Here is a 22,003-nt window from a genome sequence, read left to right as displayed (position 1 = left end):
ACAGAGCAGATCTGTTGGCCAGCAGTGCTGGGGTTACGGCTGGGCTGGGATCACAGACACTCTGGCTGCAAAGACTGGACTTTCCACCACAAATTCTTGAGAATGCAGATTTCTAGGTTTTTCCTCCAGAGCTCCTAATTCAATGAATCTGAGATGGAATCCACAGGTCTGAATTTAAGAGGACCTTCCGAGACTCTGGTGCAGAGGCCATGATTTCAGGCCTCTGGGGAGCATGTGCCCTGGTTTTCCTCCCCCTTTCCTATAGTCCTCTGCATAATGAATCCCCATCTGTGAGAGGTGCCCTCATAGAACTGTGAGGAATGTATTTGTGGGGACCTTATTTGTGGGGAGCCTATGAAGTTGATAACTGTGCAAAGGCTAGTGCCCCTTGCTGCATAGGCCTGGGTGCTAGTCCCTGGGGACTGTCTCTTCCTGAGACCAGAGAACACACACCTTGGAGAACAGAAGGGACATATGGACAACCTTGCTCCAGGCCTGAAGTGCTCAGTATACAGATGCTGTGCCCTCCTGTCCCCTGTGTCCTGGCCACTTGCTACCCTAATTTAATGTACACCAAGCTTATTTGTTTCTTCCAAACATATAGTGGGGCAGGCTTTACAGGATCTTCTCTAATGAGGCAGGGGGCAGAAAGGAAGGCTCTAGCCACCAGACTGAGACTCACATATGCTGCCCTATGAGCAGAAAATGTGTCACACTGTGCAGTGGCTCATCTCAGCAAAACTGCCCTGCATCTGCGGGCATGATCAACAGCCATGCCATCTGCTCCTTGGTGCTTGAGGTGGAGAGTTCAGTTTGAATATGGCCCCTGGAACTTTGGTACCTTGTCTGTACCAGAGGAGTTGGACTGAAAGATCATAGGGATGTTCCTCCCAATTGGATCATTTATGCTTTTTTGATATCCCAAGAGTCCAGCCCTGGTGACCAGGGCTATAGGCAGGCTGTGGAGTTCTCTTTTTTTCTCTCCCTCCCTCATTCCCTTTCTCCAAGGAAAGGATATTAAGATGAACAGAAAAGGCCCTCTGGAATTATAGTGAGATTTGTGAAGAGTAATTACCGAGATTTAATTTGCTAATCAATTGCTCTTAGCATCTTAGAGCTGGAAGGGACAGACCATCTCTTTGGTTTGCAAATCTGAATGTGCCTCAGCATCACCTGGGAATTTTGAAAAGAAACCAATTCTCAGTAACAAACTGGACCCACTGGACCACAGCCTTGAGACTGGGACCTGAGAATCTTTGCATCCAGTATGGAATTGTGCTTCCTCAGAGCCAGCGGGAGCTTGAAACAGAGGCTTAGAAATTTGGGTACACCTAGAGCCACATAAACCAGTCAGATACATGCCCCTGAGTTCCATCCCCAGTCCAAAAAAAAAAAAAATCCTCTCTGAGATTTGCCTCTTGTGTTGTCCATGATTGAGGCTGGAGTTCTGGGTCTGGGGACGAAGACTGCAGAAGTCAAGTGCCATCTTCATTACACCACCTGGAGCCACCTGAATTACAAATAACTTCTGACATCCACCTTGATCACCTGGCTGGGATCATGCTTGTCAGGTGTCTCTATAGGGAAGTTACTATCCCCTGCCTTTTACATATGCTACTCTTTTGTTCTTCTTTATTTTTCCATATTATTTGAAGGGAAGAAAAAAAGTTCTTTTCATTTTGGAAAAAAAAATATTGACAAAGTCTCACAAGACCTCTGTCCTTCCTTTGTGGGTTGTTTTGGCATGGGCTTCAACATGGTACATGCATGCCCCCTGCTCCAGAAGTCTGCTGGGAATCTGTGTGAACACTGGCCTAGGTTCCCACTGACCTGGGCCCCATGCTGCCTGGCTGGCAGAGGTTGCATCCTCCTCACTTTTGCTGGCACCCCTGAGCAGGTCCATAAATCAGCCCAGGCTCTGCCCTCACTGTAAAACTGAAGGGGACTTTCAGCCGCACTTTCTCCTTACTGCTGAAGGTAAACAGGGCATAAATCTTGTTGAAGGGCATTATTGTATAGCCACCTGGAAACACCCCAGGGATTTGGAGGACAGTCTCCCTAGTATCTCCTTCCACTCAAACACCCAGCACCCAGTACAGGGCCAGGCACACTGAGTTCAATTATTGGAGGGTTGAACATGTGAATAGCAGCAGGACACCCATCCCCAGTGGCTTCTTGACAAAGAAGCTAGTGAGTGATGCATTGGAATTACATAGCTCTCACTACAGATGCAGCTTCCTGGCCGCCTGCAGCAGATACTCTCCTTCAATTCACTATCCTTAAAGAAAAAAAATATATATATATATTTTTTTCTCCAAAAGAAGGAATTCTCCAGAGTATCTAACAGCAGGTGGCTAATTATTCTGCTTTAGAGTTTGTCACAGAAGGCAAGTTTAGAGGGGTGCTGGGGGGACGTGGCATCTGAGAACACATGGCCTGCAGATGCTGCTTTGTTTATTTAATACCAGAAAGAGAAGAAAAAGAGTCCTCTATCATAGCTTGTCATAGCTCTGTCTTCCTGGCCCAGGTGACATTCCTCTGTGAAGTGGAATATTCTTAGCAAATGACCCAGCTCTGAGTATTTTCTGTCTTCTGAAGAAGAGTTTCTGAACCTCAACACTGCTGACATTGTGAACTAGGACTTTTTGTTGTAGTGGCATCCTGTGGTTGCAGGATGGTTAGCAGCATTCCTGGCTCCTGGCTGCTAGATGACAGTCATGTAAGTCCCCCAAGCTGAGGCAATCAAAAATATCTCCAGATACTGCCCAATTTTACTTGGGGGACAAAAATCAACCTCAGCTGCGAACCACTGTTCTAAAAAGTTGAGTGTCTTCCCAAGTCTATAGGATGAAACAGACCCACACCTCTGTCGCATGCTAGTCTCTGACTCAGGATTGGACAATAGGGACACTTCCTGCCTGCGGAGGGCAGACACCCTGCTAACCATTGACTACACAGTATGAGAAGAAATGACAAAGCAGAGGCCACAGTGATCCTGTTCCCCATATCTACTGCTGTGTGCCTAAGCACCCTGTTACGGTTTAGGTGTGAGGTGTTCCCCAGGAGCTCATGTGTGAGACAGCACAAGAATTAAGAGGTGAAATGATTGGATTATGAGAGCCTTAAATTAATCAGTGCATTAATCCTCTAATAGGAATTAACTGGGTTGTGACTATAGGCAGGTGGGGTGTGTCTGGAGGAGGTAGGTCACTGGGTGTGTGCCTTTTGGGGTTTATATTTCATCAATGGTGAGACGAGCTCTCTCTCTCTCTCTCTTTCTCTCTCTCTCTGTCCCCTCCTGGTACCATGTCCTGAACCCTTTCCTCCACCATGCCCCTCCTCCATGATGTTCTGCCTCAACCCAGGACCCAGAGCAATGGAACTGACTGTATATGGACTGAAACCTCTGAAACCATGAGACCCAAAATACACTTGTCCTCCTCTAAAATTGTTCTTGTCAGGTCTTTTGGTCACAGCAAAAGAGCTGACAACCCACAACTTACTGAGACAAAGAAGTCACTATTTCTGGATTATGTAGATTAGAAGGAACACAACAGTTTGACTTGTCCCCACGTCTGACTGTTTGGTGCCCTCTCTAGAAATGCAGCAATGCTGGGAACTGGTACCTGGGAGGGAGAGTCACCTAGAGCCATCCTCACTCCAGGTCTGGCAGTTGACTCTGGGTGCTGCCATCTGAGCTAAGCTGGGGGTGATGGCCCCTCCATATGGTCCCCCACAGCAGGGCTGCCTCCTGGCCCTCCAACACATCCAAGGATCTCAGGGCTCCAAAGGCAGGTGTCACAAGAGAGCCAGAAGGAACTGCTTTGCCTTTTATAATGAAGCTCTAGAAACATCCTGGCTTCTACTGCAGTCTCAAGCCCTCCCAGCAGAAGGAGGGACAAAGTCACCAGTACAAAGAGCATATGGGAGAAGATATGTTGCTGTGACATCTGACCTAGTTCCCTCCTAACATTATCTTTCCTCACCCCACCCCTTGGCCCTGCTCTTCCAGGCTCTGTGCTCTGCTTCTGTTTACCACAGAGTGTCCCCCATGGAGCCTGGAGAGGTTAAAATGAAAATCAACCTCCTGCTCTACTACCACAGCAGGTGCTGGTGTTTGGTTTGGAACATTCCCTCTGAATAGCCTCAGTGGCTCTGGGAACATTTTCATTCTCACATCTAGGGATCCTAAGAACAGCTAACTCCATTTCACCCTAGGAAAGCCTGGTTCAACACTGGTTACCATGAGGTTAAGATTTGTGGTGCTAGTGCACTTGAAGAAAGTTACACATAAGTCTGTATCTTTTAAAAATCATCTCTAAGAGGCATCTTTTGTCTTCCAGGATCTGCCAATGCAGCATACATACTGGATGCTTAATAAGCCATTACCAAATAAATGTTGCCAATCTCAGTAACTGGCATTTTTCTTATTGTACCCAATATTATTTGACATAAAGGCTCATGAGATTTTTCTTAAGCCTGGAAGTTCTAGGAAAAAGATAACTAGTATATGGATTTGGATTTAGCTCTCATATGCATCCATGTTCTGGTGGTTACATCAAGTTCATATGATTCTTTTGCTAAATTGAGAGAGTTCCTGCTGTTTGGGCTGAGCTCACCTGAGGTTGAGTCCGTGTCTGCTTTACACATACTTCATTGTTGTTGGGTCTGGAACTTTCCTAGACATAGTATGCTGGAAACAGGGAGGAGGCTACGCCTGACTACACAAGCACATATTAAGTCTCTGCTCACATCTTGTCCAATAACATGCCAATGGCCCAGATATGTCATATTCCCAGTCCAAGGTCAAGTCACATGCCAGGAGTCTCTACCCAGGAGGAGGGGCAGGAGTAGGAATACTTTCTGAACAACATGCTTTTTCTGGCCTCTGGGCCTTTACTATGCCTTCTCCTGTACCTGAAACACCTTCCCCTTCGGTGACAGGCTACCCTGATCCCTAAATCCTAATCCTCTGAGATTCCAGTCAGTGGCTGCATCCTCTGGGCTATCTTCCCTGAGAACTCACTCCAGGTCCAGATTGCATTTCTTTATTGCTAAACATGGTGGAACTCTGTGTGGATAAGTCCTCAGTGGATCTCCTTTTTTCCAGAGGCAACAGAGGAGGAGCAATCATAGCAAATGTACTTTTATGATCTCCAGGCAAAGCATCTTTCACCTTACTCTCAGGAACTGTTGTTAGTAGGTCAATTGCATGTTCCTGCTTTCACATGAATTTTCATCAAATACTCACAGGTCTACTGAATATCTACTCAAATACCCTATCCTAAATTGCCTCTTCAGGGGGATTAAAAAATATAAAAAGCATAGAGATGGAAACTTTTTGAAGAATTCACATGCGGAAACTCTTTATTATTTTTGACTAAGAAAGGAAAATAGATTTGAACCCAAGAGCTCAGTCCAGTCAATTAGTTCTGGCAGCCTGGAGAACAGAGTTGAAAGAGTCTGAGGCTTATTATTGGTTCAGTAGGAAGACTGCTTTGATGAATTAGCATTGGTTTACACCTGGGTAGAAAGGCTTGGCTGTGTCTCCAAGACATGCCATACTAACCAGTTGTGGTCAAGTTCTAGAACTTTGATTCTCAGAAGTGTACTTCCCCCGCTGCTAAAATAGTAATGACCAAGGTAGATTGTGGTTCTATATTTTTTTAAAATTTAAACTCTCCAATACAAATGAAAAGTTTCAGTCTAGTTCTATGAGCTTGGATGGGCTGATTTCTGTAGTTCATTTATCTGTGTACTGGCTCCCCCCAAAAAAGTTTTTAAACCATTAAAACATCTGTTTCAAGTTCAAAGGAATTTCTCTTGCTCTAATTTAGGGTTGATCAGCAAAGACTACCTTCCATTGCCTCGCCTTCTCCTTTCTGTCTTGGTACCCAGGTCAGGGCCCTCTTCCCCTCCACCCACATCAGTACCAGTCCATCTGCCTCCAGAAAGGATCTTCTGTTAGTCACGGGCATCTGAGCATGAGTCTTATTGTTTTTCTTCTCTCTGAGAAATTGTTTCTGAGGACTGAATGACTTTTCTCTGTTATAGGAAGGTAGTGCTCTATAGCAGGTGAGGGGACATAATTTCAAGTGAAAGCTCTATATTACGCCCCAAGTCAGGCCATATACATAACACTCCAATTTACCTAAGGCATGAGGGCATCCTTGCTGCCCTACCTGGTGCTGGTGAGAATCCCTTCCAAGATGGTTCCGTATGTTAATGACACATGCCAATGTGCCCAGGTGCCCATGTGCCCAGGCACATGTGTGTTCCATACAACTCAGCCAGCCTATCCCCTACCCTCCCAGACCCTTCATTCTGGCACAAATAGTCTCCAAGTGATTCTGTCAAGATTGGCTGTCCATCATTACTGTGGTGGGACTGTTTTCCTCACTTGATGCCATGGGTGTGTGGTCTACCTTGTCATGGAGCCAGGATCCAATTACTTGTAGATTGTGAAGATAGAATTTTCTGTAGGCAAAAAAGCTCATGTTCCCTTTGTAAAATGAAAATCCTTTGGCAACAGGAATAATTCACATATATATGCAAGAAACATTTGTTAGTTGCTTTCTCTATGGCCTATAAATTCTCCAAGGAAATCATAGATGGCATTCCAGTGGGGGTCCAGTCTACAGTGGCAGTACTGAGTGAGTCATGAGGGTGGGAATGACCAGAACTGAAATCTGTGAATCTGCAAAGTTTTTAAAGTGATTCTCAGACATGAATCTAACTGAAAGGTGGCAGGAGTCAGAATCAATGCAACAAATACCTATTCATCCTTTGCTATTTTCTACCTTAGTTCAGGCTTCCTTCTCTAACAAAACTGAAAATGCATGCCATTGAAAGTGAATATTCATGCTTTCCCCCATCACTGTGCTGATGGTTGACTTTGGAACAGAGAACAAGCACTTAGCATCATGGTATCTCTCTCCAAGACCTTCTCCAACTTTCCTGCCTCTCACCTTATTGACATCTCTCATAGACTGAAGGGATCATTTGAGTGACAGTTTTTGAAACTTTGTCTGAAGTTCAGAAAGAAGAGTCAGCAATTGGGCTAATGAACCTCTTTTGCTATTCAATGCACTCTGCACTACCCACAAGAAAGGAGTTGGCTGTGACAGCAAGCAGTTCTGCCTCACACCTTGGTGACAGGTTAGGGTCAGGATGGGTAGAATGAATAATAATTTTAAACAGCTGAAAGGAGAACAGGCCTGAACACTAAGTATTTCTTAAATGATGCCAGAACACTCCCTGCCAGAAATTCACCCTAATCTTAGAAGATAATAACCACTAGAAGATTTTAATTCATGCAAAATGAACTTGCAATTGCAGATGTATATTAAGTAGAGACTAAAATGCCAGGAACCAATTTCTAACTCCAACACAAAGCTTTTCCAGTACCATTGGAGCCCTGGGCTCTGGAGAGTTCTGAAGAGTTAGAGGTTAGGTGCTTGAAATGAAGAAAGTCAGGAGTAAAGTGGTCAGAAGTCCACTTTGGTGTTTCAAAGGGGTCTTTGACCCCTTGGCGCCAGTCCCCACCCACTTCTGTACACACCCAAGCTCCTACTCTCAGACCCATATTTGCTCAAAAACTGGGACTCAGTGCTAGTGAGAAGGTGCTCAGACTCCTTCAGGTGCAGAGAGAGAGCAGCCAGTAACAACGACAGGAAGGAGCAATGTCCTCAGGGAAGACTTCCCAAAGAAGGGGACAAGAAGCAAAGTCGTGAAGTGTCATGGAAAGTGGATGGAAGAACTTGTCAAAATAATATTCTCAAAATATGTGTGCATTTCAGCATGTGTGTGTAAGTGGCAGACATCACGCTTTATGATGTTTTTCATGAGAGAATCAGAAGGATGAACAAATATCAGTAAACAAGAGAACGTGAGAATTGGAATTTTACATAGTGTGTAATACAAAGTTATGTCAGGAAGACAGCTCACTCAGCAGCAGAGCCGGGTGACCTTGCAGGGCAACAGAAACCTAACTCTTCAGGTCCCTTTCTGCCAGCATTTCTCTTTGTCATAACCGTCAGTTCAGTGTTTACCTTAACAAACAGGGTCTAATACAAAATACCTGGTCAGTAGTAAATAGTAAATCAAAAGCAGTCAAGTCCCCCTAGAACAGTGGTAGGAATCTATTTCTGTTAAGGTCCACAGTAAATATTTTAAACTCTGTGGACTGTAAGATGTATATATTAACTACTCAGTTCAGCCACTGTAGTGCAAACTCAGGCCTAGACAATATTATAATGAGTGAATGTGCTGTTTTAATAAAAATTTATATACAGAATAGATGGTTGACTGGATTTGGCCTACAGGCTCTTGAGTCCTGACCACTGTCCTACCATGGCCATAAGGGGCCCTATAATCATCTTTTTAATTTATTTCTGAGTTCTGATTTTTTTTTCTTAGAAGACTTAAAGCAAAATAACCAGCCAACACAAAGGCAATGACACATGAATTCACACATTGTTTTTGGAAAGTTAAAAGCAAGTAAAAATTCTTGGAGTACAAACCAGGATAGATGTGCCACATGGAGAAGGTCAAAACCAGAAAGGTAGGAAGGAAGTCGTCATCTTTTTGTCTGCAGTGGTAAGTGTACCTGAGCAACACACCTGGGCAGGAGAGTGAGCCAGACCCCAGGGAAGATTGAGCCACTCTTTCTAAAGCTTGGTTGTCTTGCATCAAAAACAAGGAGAATAATTGGACTTCTCAGAGGGTGCCGTGACACTCGAGAGGTGACCCATTTCCCAGTACTCAGGAAATGGTGGCCTTCACTCAACTAATTACCCTCCCTGTTTCTTAGTAAAGCTGAAGGGCAGTCCCAAGGCTACTGAAGAGGGAAGGAGACCTGCCATGGAGCCCAAGACACTGCAGATGTTCTCCGCTTCCAGTCTTGCAATCTTGCAGGAAAGACTTCACAGGAGTCACACATAGTAGCAGGCAAGAGTTTATCTGAACGAAATAGAAAGACAAGTGAGAAGTACAGGTTCTGAGTATCATGGACCATCTCCAGAGAGAACAGCATGGCCCTCATAGAACAGGGGGTTTTTGTAGGGTTTGAGTTCCTTTGTCCTCATTCTATTCTCTAAGTGGCTAGTTATCCCTTGGTCTATCCTTTAGTGCATTTCCTACATGAGGGTTGTGATGACACCATCACAAGGGTGGTTGTGACATAGTTTTAGTGGTAATGGATAGTGGTGACATGGCCTGGGACCACTAGTTCCATTGAGATTATTATTAACTGTGGCTGAGGGAGAGTCACATATTTCAGAAGCTTGTCTGCTTGGACAAGATTCTGCATGATTTCAAGTAATGGTTTCCTTAAAGAGTTATCATTACCTATGGATTAGAAAGTATTGGCCATCCCCCCCCGCCATTTTATGAATGTTTGCCTGTCTGATAAGACTCCTGTGGCTACAGTTTTGTGACTTGTGGACTTCTAACATGCATACATCCTTTCTTGTCCACCTGTTCAGGGCTGCCTCACCCACCTAACAGGGTACAAGTGGCTCCATAGCCCCTTGTTTGAAAAGCAGAGTTTATGGGGCCATGTCCTGTTGCTCACTTCCTTCCCATTCAAGGTCCTAGGTCCTTCACACTTTGTCCTCTAACAGCTCAATCCTTTCCTTTGAGGTCAGCTGGATTCAGTAGCTTGGTTTTCCGGAATTTCCCTTAAGAATCCCCTCCCCTCTACTCTAGTAGCAATTTATAAGCACGAAAGATTCTAGGAACAATTACCTTGTCAAAGTTAGCAGTTTTCTGCTAAAAGATCAAACTGTTGGATGAGAAAATGGGAGGATGGAGGAGGAGAAAATCTACCCCATGGGGAGAGAAACCCTCCCAGGGATCAGCAGGCTGAATTCTGATGCAGCGAAGACCCTGGCTCCCCCAGGCACACAGGCATCTGCTGGTGGCCTTGCACCAGACACTGAGCCCTCCTGTGTCCACCTCCACTGCTATAACTTGTTGCTCATACAAACCTCCCCAGTTCTTTCTAAGCTAAAATTTCTGTGGTTTTATATCTCTCTGTGCCCTTGGTCTAGGGCTAGAAATAATCTGTTCAGATACTGCTCAAATTCTGGAACAAGCTATTCTCCCTCCCTCTCTCTCTGTGTGGGAAGGGCCTAATTAAAATGAATTCCTACAAAGTGCTCAGAGATCTTTGGCTCCAGTGCTTCCTGGAAGCATCTTTCTGGATTCCATGTCCCAACACTCTGTTTTTCCTCTTGGCCTCTGCCTGTCAGCCTGGAAGTGTGGGTTTCCAGGCTCTGCTCTCTGGCCTCCCTTCCACTTGGTTGTTTGTTGACACTTGAGCTCAACTTCCAAGGTTCCCTCTGCACTCCACACCTCCCTGATCCCTGGCCCAGCACCCAGCTGCTGCCATGGGGCACTGCCAAATCACATGCTTGAAGCTGACTCAAGGTCTTCCACATGGACCCCAAACTCAGTGCTTTCTCTTCTGCCCCATCCCTGTTGGTCCATTTTCTGTTGCTATAACTGAATACCACAGACCAGGTGATCATAGAAAGAAGAGAGTTTTCTCTAACTCACAGTTCTGGAGTCTGGAAGTTTAAGAGCATGCTGATGGCATCTCCTTGGCACCAGTCAGGGGCCTTCCACCATGACAGGAGGGAGTGTCATGTGACAGGACAGAGTAAGTATGCTAAGGGGCCTCTCTTCCACCAATACAGTCATCCTCTTGGGCCCTGCCCACAGGTTCCCATCCATCCTAATCACCTCCCTCTAAGCTCCAGGTTGGCGAGCATAATCCCCAGAGGTGGAGCTCATAGGCCCTGATTAGACCAGGAGGGCTCTGACCTCATCAGTGAATTCATCAGTTTGGTGGATTAATCCATTGACAATGCATTACTGGGAGGGGGACATAGCTGGAGGAAGTTGTCACTGGAGGCATGTCCAGGTCCCTTGCCCTCTGACCCTCTGTCCAGGGACAGCTCCCCTCTGCCATGCTATTCTGCTTTGATGTTCCATCTCACCTCAGCCCCCAGCAACGACACCTGCTAACCAGGGACTGAAACCTCTGAAACCATGAGCCAAAATAAACTTTTTCCTCCTTCAAGGTGCTCATGTCAGATGTTTTGGCCACTGAGAGGAAAGCTGACCTAATGGATTCCAAATGCCATCAGCATCCAACTCTGGGGACTAAGCCTCCAACACACGAATTCCAGGGACACACTGACCCAACAGAACCCCTGAGATAGGCAGCACCTCCCAGTGACTGGCTGAAGCAGCCCACTTCAGTCTGGTTCTGATCAGCTCCAACTGGCCACCAGCAGCTGGGTCAGCTTTGCCCCAGCTCAGACAGGTTGGAGTCAGTCACAGTCGGAACTGACCAGATTCAAACCTCAAAGCTGCTCCCGCTGGTCCAACTGTGCTGCCTGGAGGAACAAGGTGTGGTCCCCACCACTGCCATTCCCTGGGGACCCTGCCAGGTACTTCCCCTGAATAAACATGCCAGGCTAGAGACCAGTTCCCAGCCTGGCCCCCACTGGACAGCCCAGGGTCCCCTTCTCGGCTCCTCGTTTAAACACACAGCTTTCATCATTTGCCAGTTAAGTCAACTAATTTTCTCCTAAACCCAATTTCACTCATGGATGAAGAGCCCCATCATTTTTTCTCATACCATGTATGATTAATGATGCCTGAAATTACACAGATGAAACTGATGAGCACAGTCAATTCTCTGCACCCAGGAAGGGAAGACTTTGCTCTCCAATGCCCCTGTGGATCCTGGCATGGGAACCTCAACTTGGGCAACAGTGGGTGGATGGGGCCCTGCTGAGCGCCCCCCACCTGCCCACTGACTGGGCATGTGGGATGTCCCCACAGGGGGCATCTTCCTGCACACCATCCCCTCACCCCAACACCTTGCAGCAGCAGAACCAGACGTGGATTCCCCGCTGTGCCCAGACATCACTCCAGTGGGCTGCTTAATTAAAACGCCAAAACAGAAAGAACAGAGAAAGGGGCTCAGCGTCCAGCCTGGGTGCTTAGTTGTGGCCAAGACATCTGCAGTGAACATCTGTGAAAACGCGACAACAAATGTACAAGTCATGTCTCAGTTCTGCTGCCTTCCCACATGGGTCATCACAAGCCAAGGGTGACGCCTCTGTTGCAGAGGCTGAGACTCAGAATTGGGAGGACATTTGCTTCCGCTGATCTATTTCAAGTCAGCCTGTGCTGCTCCTAGACAGCCTGCTCCCAACTTTCTGCAGGCCCCGTGGGTGTTCTGTGGTCTCTCTGCCCGGGCTAAATGGTCACCATCTTCTTATGGGATGCATTGCTCCCCCATTCATATTTGAAATCCTAACCCCTGGTTCTTCAGCAGACCTATTTGGAGATGAATCTCTCTCTCTCTCTCTCTCTCTCTCTCTCTCTCTCTCTGTACTGGGGATTGAACTCAGGGGCACTCAATCACAGAGCCACCTTCTCAGCTGTATTTTGTATTTTACTTAGAGACAGGGTCTCACTGAGCTGCTTAGTGCCTCACTTTTACTGAGGTTGGCTTTGAACTCATGGTCCTCCTGCCTTAGCCTCCTGAACCACTGGGATTACAGGTGTGAGTCACCACAGCCAGCTGGAGATGAATCTTTACAAAGGTATTCAAACTAAAATCAGGGCCTGAGGGGCCCAATGTCCACCTAACAGGGGAAGTTTGGATATCAACCTGCACACAGGGAGGCCTGGCAGAGATGAGGGCAGAGATCAGCTTGGGACATCAACCAGACAAGGAACACCAAAGCATGCCAGAAGACCACCAGGAGCCAGGAGAGAGCCAGATGTAGACCCTTCCCTGGAGTCTCAGATGGAGCCCTGCTGACCCCTAGACCTCAGGCTTCTGGCCTCCAGAAGGGTGAAAGCATGACCTCCATTACAGTCCCTGCTGCAGCAGTCTTGGGGAATCACATGCAGCTCATGCTGTGTTTAGGTCTCCCATTCTAGGAGAGGCCCATGCTGATTTAGCATCAGGGTGCCCCTGGCAGAGAAGATGCTGAGGCCTTCACAGCTTAGCCTCTACCCTGGCCTCACCTCTGCTTCCCTCCCCTCTGTGATGGCCTGACAGATCTGGCTCCATGAAAATGTTATAGACCAGACTCTAAGGGAAATGACTAAACAGACTCCATTTTGCTCTGAGACTCCATGTTATATAGGAAATAAGTTTCTCCCATAGGAACACCCCACCTCTGTGCCCATCATCAGTTACTTGGTGTGACATGTTTAGTAATATACAATGGCAACTCCTACGTAGTAAAGAATTGCTCTCTTTTGATTCCTTTTGCTCCTAAACAATGTACCATGTAAACAGTGATTGTGTGGATGTTAGTAACCATTCTTTAGTTTGTACCTAGATAAGGGTCATTTTGACCCACTTCCCCCTTTGTCAATGATATCATGATGTTAATGTGTAATTTCAAATCATAGCAACAGACACTTATGATTGATGTGATTTTGGTATAAGAACCCCTACAACCCTGTGGTCGGGCTGTTCTCCCAATAGCCATTTTTTGGGGCATTGTGTGAGACAGTCAGCTGGCCGGCTTAATAAAGACTCTCAAATTTGGACTTCTCAGTGGTGATCGGCCTGTTCTTAAGTTGCGGCCCATAACACCCTCCAACTATGGGGACCTATATCCCTCCTTTAAAAAAGGAAGAAAGCATTGTGTATTCAAGAGGGCATGGCAGGGAGTTCACTACAGGCCAGCAGGTCGCTCCCAATCCCCTTGGGACGGACGCACAAAAGGCCCCCCCAGTTGGGCCACCTCCAACGGGGCCTCCTTGGCCCACCCTCCTTGAACTTACCTCACTCCCAGTGGCCAACAGCTCCTGCCACCAAGGGCATCCTGGGAGCCTCAGGAGTGGAGAGGACGCAGGAGGAATCCTCACTCTGCAAATCTTTGAGGCCTGAGCTGCACCTCAGGCTGTAGTCCCACCCTGCAGGCCCTGCACCAGGGACATAAGGACGGTTCCCTTGCACCCATCATGCAGATCAGTTCATACTCCACAGTGTCCCAACCACACAGCCAGCCAGGGGAGATTGTACAGGGGAGATTGCCAAGAAAACCCCAGTCTCCAGCTCTTCCAGCCTCGACTCTCTGGTGTTCATTGTAATCACCTGGGGGTCATTAAGATATCAACCCCCCCATCTGCTAAATCAGAGAGGCCAAGAGAAGGGCCCAACATGGCTGTGCCCAAGGCCCTCAGGGTGTCCTGCTGCAGCCCAGGCTCAGGGCCCAGTTGATCTTGTAGACCTAACCAGAGAATTCCCCTGGGGAAGGTGGCTCTGTTCTTATTATTAAAAACTTTTCCTTGTGTTTCAATTGCACCTGGTAACAGATTTAGAAAGCACCTTCCTAAGGCTATCCCCGGAGGGGGCTGAGCTGTTTGCACCACTCTGCCCTGTCTGAGCAAGATCTCTCATTCACACTTACACCCCACAGAGGACCCAGGCCAGGGCATCCCACAGCTTTGGGTAAGTCAGAGAGGTGACCGCTTCCTGGAGACCCTGCCTCTGGGAGTTTAGATCAGCAGGAGCCTGTCAGGAAGTGAAGGCTTAGGGAAAAGACACCTGTTCTCTGTGGACTGTGCAGACGGTGTGTGTGCATTTGTGTATGGGGTCGTGCACAAGGTACTGCATGCAAGTGTGAGAACATGCATTTGCACATGTGTGCATGTGAGTGTGTGCATGGAGGCTGCCTGAGCATGTTCGTGCATGTGCCCTGTGTGTAGGGACATGTGTGTGTGTGTGTGTGCGTACATGTTTACACACAGGTGCAGCATGAGTTGTGATGGGATAGCAGCAGAGGCATCTTCCAGTCTGGGCATCTTCTCCAGGGCCTCCCAAGTGTAGTCACTGCCTGGGCCCTGGGATGGGCAATAGCAGCCATCCCAGGTTCTAGGGAGCAGCCAGAAGGCTGGCATGCTCTGGGCATGTAAGGATAGCGTGGAGGTTGAGAGTGAGAAGTCCCAGCCTCTCAAAGATTCTTGAGCTCTCTGCTTCTCTCCAGCAGGATGATCCCCTGGGTGTTTTGCTGGGCTACCAAGAGCACGATCCTCTCTTCCAGGGAGCAGTAACAAAAGCACACTCTCTGACCCAGACCCTGCCCGATCAGGCAGGAGGATCGACCGAGGACCTTTGCCAAACACCACTTCCTCTAACCTGCAGCCAGGCGAGGGTGATCCTGATAGATTCTCCCTACCCACCAAGCTATGACAGAGGCTGGTGCGAGGAGCTCCAGACACCCTCAGGACTCCCACTGCATCTTAGGGTCTCTGATGACCCACAAAAACTGTGCCTGCTGTTGTGCCTGAGGCAGGCTGGCTCCGGTTAGCCACAGTCACAGCTTCCCTGACCCTGGGTCCCTTTTCCTCTGCCTTCTCCTCATCCCCACCCCATCAGACTTCCTGCAGGAAGCCTCCAGGCCAGGAAAAGACTTCCTTATCATTCTTGGCAAACGTTGGCAACCTGAGCAGCCTCTGCTCCAAGGACAGCATCGGATCACCCTCCAAGCTCTCTGCTTAGAGGGAGTGGGGGTGGGGAGAGCACAGGTGCAGCAGTGGGTGCTGGCAGGAGGCAGTCAGGCACACCTCCACTCTGAAGTGACCGGTGCCACATGAACAGCGGGACCTGTCGATAAGATGCCACAGTGCAAGAACCCAAGCCAAGACCCAGAAGCTGTCAGGTTTCAGCACTGGCATTCAGGGACAGCTACCCACCTGGCTGCTAGCCTGGGGGCTTGGTGACATTTGACCAGCAGAAGCAGGAGGGGCTATTTCACAGTGGGCACCTCCTCCTCCAGAACCTGCTCCAAGCTGCACCTGCTCCCTGCTGCACTCACTTCCTTGGGGGCCTGCCCCACTCATACCTCACTGACCCCACCCAGCACCTCACTAATTCATCTTCACTGGGCCTGCCAGAGACAAGTGCATTATTAACTCCAGCAGGTGAATTCCAAGTCTCAGGGATAAAATCCTTCCAACCACTAGTTCATTGAGTGGCCCCCTCAACACACCCCAGAGCGAGCCTCTTCTCTGAATTTGGCACTACTGCTCCACAGGACATCCTACCCGAGTTCCTGGTAGGTAAGAACTGCAGAGACTGAGCTGCTGCCCTAGACTGGAGCTCCCAGGGCCCTAGTGACCTGAGACTGCTGATGGCACTGTCCCCATCCACAGTCTCCTCTATGCCACAGAGCATCAGCACTGTGGACCAGAACTGGGGACTTTTCAGAAGAAAGTGACATCTAGAAACACATGACACCAAGATGGAAGACAGGCTCGGAGAGGAACCTCATTCCTGCTAGAAAATCACCTGAGAATAAGTTAAGGGGTTCATAGAGAAAAGTGGATTCATACGCAAAGGTCTCTGGGGTCTTCTGGGGCCTTCCTTACTCAGGCCCTGGGGCAAAGCTAGAGATCCCATTAAAAAGCCAAAGAGAAGGAGGAATGGAATCCCACCCAGCACCAAATACCTAGCCATGAAGAGAAAGAGTGATAACTATGTTAAAATTAAGGACCTCTGCTCCTTGGAGGGGAAAAAGCTATAAGGAAATTACAAAGAATCAAGCAAATTAGATTTTTTAACACACACAACTCACAGGGGATTTATATCTGATATATAAAAACCCTACAACTCATTAAGGAAAAGAACCCAGCTAACAACATGAATGGGCATTTCACCAACAAGAAGCAACAGCAAGGCCAGGACAGGACGCTCATGGCTCTCAGGAAATGCAAAGCAAGGCCAGGCAGGACATCGCAATGCATGTACAGCTCACCCAGGAAGTCAGCACCTTAAGTATGGGAGTGTGACCAATAGGTGGGACCATCAGTTGACAAAGTCACAGTGGAAACCAGTTTTGCATATTCTCATAAAGTTGAATTTTCACACACCCTAAACCCCAGAAACTGTGCATCTAAGTCTAGGCCCCAGAGAAACTGAATCAGTAGAACGATGTGTCTCTCAGCTGTATTCAGTTGAAGGATTTGTCCCTGGACGGTTCTGCTAAAACACATTGTGAGTTCAGCACCAGCACTCGGTTGCCAGCCTGGGGATGTATTCTTCAACTGACCTGAGAAACCCGTACACAGGCACCCCAAGTGACATGGACCTGAATGTCCACCACAGCACACACTGTTCAACCCAATTTGTTTTTTTTTCAGTTTGGTACTGGAAATTGAGCCCAAGGATGCTCAGCCACCTGAATCTTATCCCCAGACCTTTTTATTTTTTTATTTTTGAGACAGGGCCTCACTAAGTTGCCAAGGTTGGCCTTGAACTGGTAATCTTCCTGCCTCGGCCTCCAGAGTTGCTGGAATTACATGTGTGGACCCCTGTGCCTGGCTCAAACCAATTTTTTATAAAAATTTTTTTAGACGTAGATGAACACAATACCTTTATTTTATTTATTTGTATTTATGTGGTTCTGAGGATCAAACCCAGAGCCTCACACATGCTAGACAAGTGCTCTACCAATGAGCCACAGCCCCGGCTCTCAAACCAATTTTTAAACCAAGAATAAAATGTCTGCAGACAGCAAACATTGATAAATAATGATGGCACGTTCATGCAGTAGAATGTTCTACACAGTGGAAATGAGTGGAAGATGGCCATGGGTGGAAGGGACAAGTCTGAAGCCACAATGGAGGAGAGAGGAGGTTTCAGAGACGGGGACAGTGGACACCATGGTCACCATCACCACAAAGCCAAAGACCAGACCCAAACCAGACCACATGTCATTTACAGACACACACATATTGGAAAAATTTATTTTGAAAAAAATTCAGGGCATGGGTTTCCTCTGGGGGAGGCAGAGAAACTCAGCTTCATGATCCTCTCCACCTCATGGTGGGCGGCAACACCGTGGGATGTCAGCCTGTTCCTGGTATCATCACAGAGTTTCCACTTTCATCTGTACCAAATATCACATGATAAATATAAAAGATAAGGGGGGGGAAATCATGTGTATTTTTCCACCCCAACAGTGTGGTGCACCCTATCTCCACCCACCGCCCTTTCTCCCACACTCACAACCCATTGCTCCACCCTCTCCCAAGCACCAGGAGCCTCCACCTCTGACAGATGTCAGGAGTGGAACCCTGGAGAGCCAGCAGAGGAGAAAGAGTGGGCATCACCCACCCACCCCAGCACCCTCCAGGTCCTATGGCCCCAGCCTCCACAGTAGGCTCAGAAAGGAATCTGGTTCTAGAGTAGAAACCCCCAACGGTGTGCCCAAACCACCATCTTCATGATGTGCCTCAGTCCCTAAAGTCAATTTTTTCTGGAGGGGAGACTGGGGATTGAACTCAGGGGTACTTGGCCACTGGGCCACATCCCCAACCCTATTTTATTTAGAGACAGGGTCTCATTGAGTTGTTTAGTGCCTCGCTTTTGCTGAGGTTGACTTTGAACTCACGGTCCTCCTGACAGCCTCTGGAGCCGCTTGGATTACAGGGTGCACCACTATGCCTGGCCCTCAGGCCAATTTTGTCAGCCCCTAAGTGCAAACTCTGTCCCCCAACACAGGCTCAGAGATGGAGACCAGGACACCGTTAGAACTGTACTGTGCAAACACACTTCCTGGGTGTGACCCAAACGTGATTGAGTGTCAGCATGGAGGGGAAGCAGTAGGCAGATGGAGCGGGTCATTGGGGACCTGGCTATGTCACTACCTGACAGAAAGTTAGGAAGCCTCCCAGGATCCGTGGGCCATGGGACCTGCAGTGGAGCAGGGGCTTCTGGGATGTTCTCCTCCATCCCTTCCCACCCCATCACAGTGTACTGACTGTCCCCGGCACTCACCTCTGCAGCTCCTTCAGGGAGATGGTGACCCACAGGCTGTGGCCCAGGATGTAGAGAGCAGCCAGGATGTCCGCTCACCGCCCTATCTTCCCTAGAGGCCTGCCCTTCAGCACCCGCGGGCTGAAAATGTCCCTGGACTCCTCCGTCAGGAAGCCAATGTGAACAAGAATCTGGGACAAAGAGGGGAGTGGATTTGGAATAGAAGAGCAGCAGACATCTGACCCTCCCACCCCAAGTCACCAGCTGGGAGACACTGTCTCCAGGTTGGGCCCGGGTGGTCACTTTTAGATGCCAAGGTACCCACACCAGGTATCGTGATGCAAGGAGTTATGTTCCAGGTGGACAACAGTTAACATAGACCAGAGAGTTTATGAAATTAGATGGACTCAGAGAAACAACCAGGATGAGACAGAGTCATGTAATTCTCTAGTGTATGCATGGATGGACAGATGGGTGGACGGGCAGATGAATGGATGGACCCACATGTCTTCCCCAAATAGACTGTTACTCTGAAAATTCTAGGTGGAAGCTATGACTTCTCTGCCTGATCCGAATGAGTTGTCTACAGAGCACAAGGCACTCCTCAGGGCCTTGTCCTCCCCCAGATCTGCAAAGGGCAAAGAGCTTCACCTGCACCACCCTGACCTGGCCATCCCCACCTCTCTCCCTCTGGATCATATGCAAAGAACTCCAGTGCCACTGGCTGAAGGGCCAGCTCTGTGCCTGCTCAGAAGCTGATGCTCTGAGAGCATCACCCAAGCTCTCGGGGCTCTGTTCCCTGAGAGAATTACACACCTGTTTCTGGTCCCTCCAGATGCCCCCCAGCTTCTGTGCCAGGTGCTGGACAGCCGTGGCTCACTGGGCAGTGAGCTGCTTGGTCCACCTCTTCATGAAGATCGGGGACTCCTTCCCACTGTCCATCAGCTCCAGGAGGTGAGATAAGTTGCTCTGGAACACTGCCTAGAGGTGAGTCCCGACCTCAACTCTCCCAGACCCCACCTGTGGCCAGGACCCTCATCCCCTGCCACACTGGGGACAGGGCTGCCTCTCACAATATGTATTAAACCCCTTAACCCTAACCTAAGTAAGATTCATCATCTGTTAGATGCAATCACGTAGGGATGGCCAGGAGACTGAGGTACAAAGAAAGTGCCTGGCATGCAGAAAGCCCTCAGTAAGTGACAGCTATTATTGGTATTATTCTAGTCCCTTGAGAGGGCATCTGCAGAGACCCAGCCCACCTATGAAGGCAGGCTTTGCTGAGCAGCACCCCAGATTGTGGAGGGACACTGTCCCCCTGACCTCCCATCTGTTCACCTCATGCAGAGCCCATGGCCCCTTTCCACCTGGGCAGGGCTGAGGTCTCTCCCACTATCACAGAGAATGTCCAGCCTGAGGGGGACATCCCACCCCTTCCAAGCCTACCTGGAGTCTGGGAAGGGGTCTGGGGCCATTTGCACAGTGCTCTGGTTCCTCCAGGGCAGCAGTGGGCAGAATCACTCGACCTTGCTGACATAGCTGAGGAAGAAGCGCTTGGTGCTGTCCACCCTGAAGAAGGTATAGCAGGGGTCAGAGGTCCAGTGGGCACACATCCACTGCAGACAGGGCCAAGTCTGAGCAGGTGGCCAGCACCAGCCCTGGCCCCTGCAGGCTCCCCTTGCATGCACATCTCCAAGGACCCCAAGGTCTGCCAGGACAGGGTGCATGCAGTGTGTCCTGCCCTAGAGACACAGCAAGGAAGGGCAGAGACCTGGCCTGCTGTCCTGGCCACCAATGACTCCAGAGAAGGCAGGGTCATGTTCTCCCAGGCCCAGGCAGAGGAGGACCCTGGGAGAGGTCAGGACACACAGGGGTCAAGTTCTGGGCAAAGAGCCAGGAGGGGCAGCAGTGCAGCTGCCTCTCTAGGGGTGGTGACCCTCAGGTGGCGTATATTTCCTGCTAGTGGGCAGAGGTGCCTCCACTTGTTGACCAATGGTCATCCAACAGGGAACTAGGCTGCGGGCTGAAGCAAGTCCTGTTTGTGCCTGTGTCTCTGGTTTTACCGTCCCTGTGGGAAAACCTCACCCGGCAGGGAAGACTCACTCGGTGGGGACGTCTCGCTGGTCAGTTGCCCTCCTAGAGGTTCCTGTCAATCTACAACTACCGCCTGGGCTGGGCTGTCTTCCTCTGCAACGTTCCCAGGGGCCCGGACCTACCTCCTGGGCCTGGGAGCCTCACCCTTCGCAGGCGAGTCTCCTTAGGCTGCCTCTCCCAGAGACTCTGCCCGCAGTCCTGGAAACTTCGCTCCGCCCCTAGGCGTGGCTCTTCCAGCAAGAAGCCACCTAGCTCCTCGGACCCTGCTCTACACCTAATCGCCTGGCTATGTGGCCCCTCCTCTTAGGCGCCACCTGGAGCCCCGTACAATAGCTCCGAGACCCAGAGACCCACCACACACCTCCTCCTCCGGACAATGGCCGGGTTTCCGACGCAGTCACTAGGAGTCCAAGCAATTCACTTTGCGTCTCCTCCTTCCGCCAACTGCCTGTAGGCCTAGGCAGTCACTCCAAGTCCAAGTGACCCGCTCTGTTCCTCCTCCTCCTCGGGGTAGCCCCCCGGGTGTTCAGGAGCGGTGGCTCCGACACCAAGTGACCCACCACGCTCCTCCTCCAGGCAGGCCACCGGTGTTCTGGAGCGGTCGTTCTGAGTTCAAACAGCTCGCCATGCAGCTCCTCCTCTGGCAACTGCCTGTGGCTCCAATCTAATGAATTTTTATACATAAGTGATGAATCTTCAGAAAGAGAAGTTAGGAAAACTACCCCATTCACAATAGCCTCAAAAAAAATAAAATACTTGGGAATCAATCTCACAAAAGAGGTGAAAGACCTCTACAATGAGAACTACAGAACACTAAAGAAAGAAATTAAAGAACACCTTAGAAGATGGAAAGATCTCCCATGTTCCTGGATAGGCAGAATTAATATTGTCAAAATGGCCATACTACCAAAAGTGCTATACAGATTCAAAGCACTTCCAATTAAAATCCCAATGATGTACCTTAGAGAAGTAGAACAAGCAATTATGAAATTCATCTGGAGGAATAAGAAACCCAGAATTGCTAAAGCAATCCTTCGCAGGAAAAATGAAGCAGGGGGTATTGCAATACCAGAACTTCAACTGTACTACAAAGCAATAGTAACA

The 22,003-nt window shown here is 48.9% G+C and overlaps 1 pseudogene; it reads right to left on the bottom strand.

Annotated features, from left to right (window-relative positions):
• Positions 1 to 20,418, bottom strand: part of LOC124973579 (alpha-1,6-mannosylglycoprotein 6-beta-N-acetylglucosaminyltransferase B-like) — a 64,251-nt pseudogene extending 43,833 nt beyond the window's left edge.
• Positions 20,419 to 22,003: the final 1,585 nt, after the last annotated feature.

Source organism: Sciurus carolinensis, unplaced genomic scaffold (genome assembly GCF_902686445.1).
Source record: "Sciurus carolinensis unplaced genomic scaffold, mSciCar1.2, whole genome shotgun sequence".
In the NCBI taxonomy this organism is placed as follows: Eukaryota; Metazoa; Chordata; class Mammalia; order Rodentia; family Sciuridae; genus Sciurus; species Sciurus carolinensis.
The sequence above is the reverse complement of the archived record's forward strand: the minus strand, read 5'-3'. Positions and strand labels throughout refer to the sequence as shown.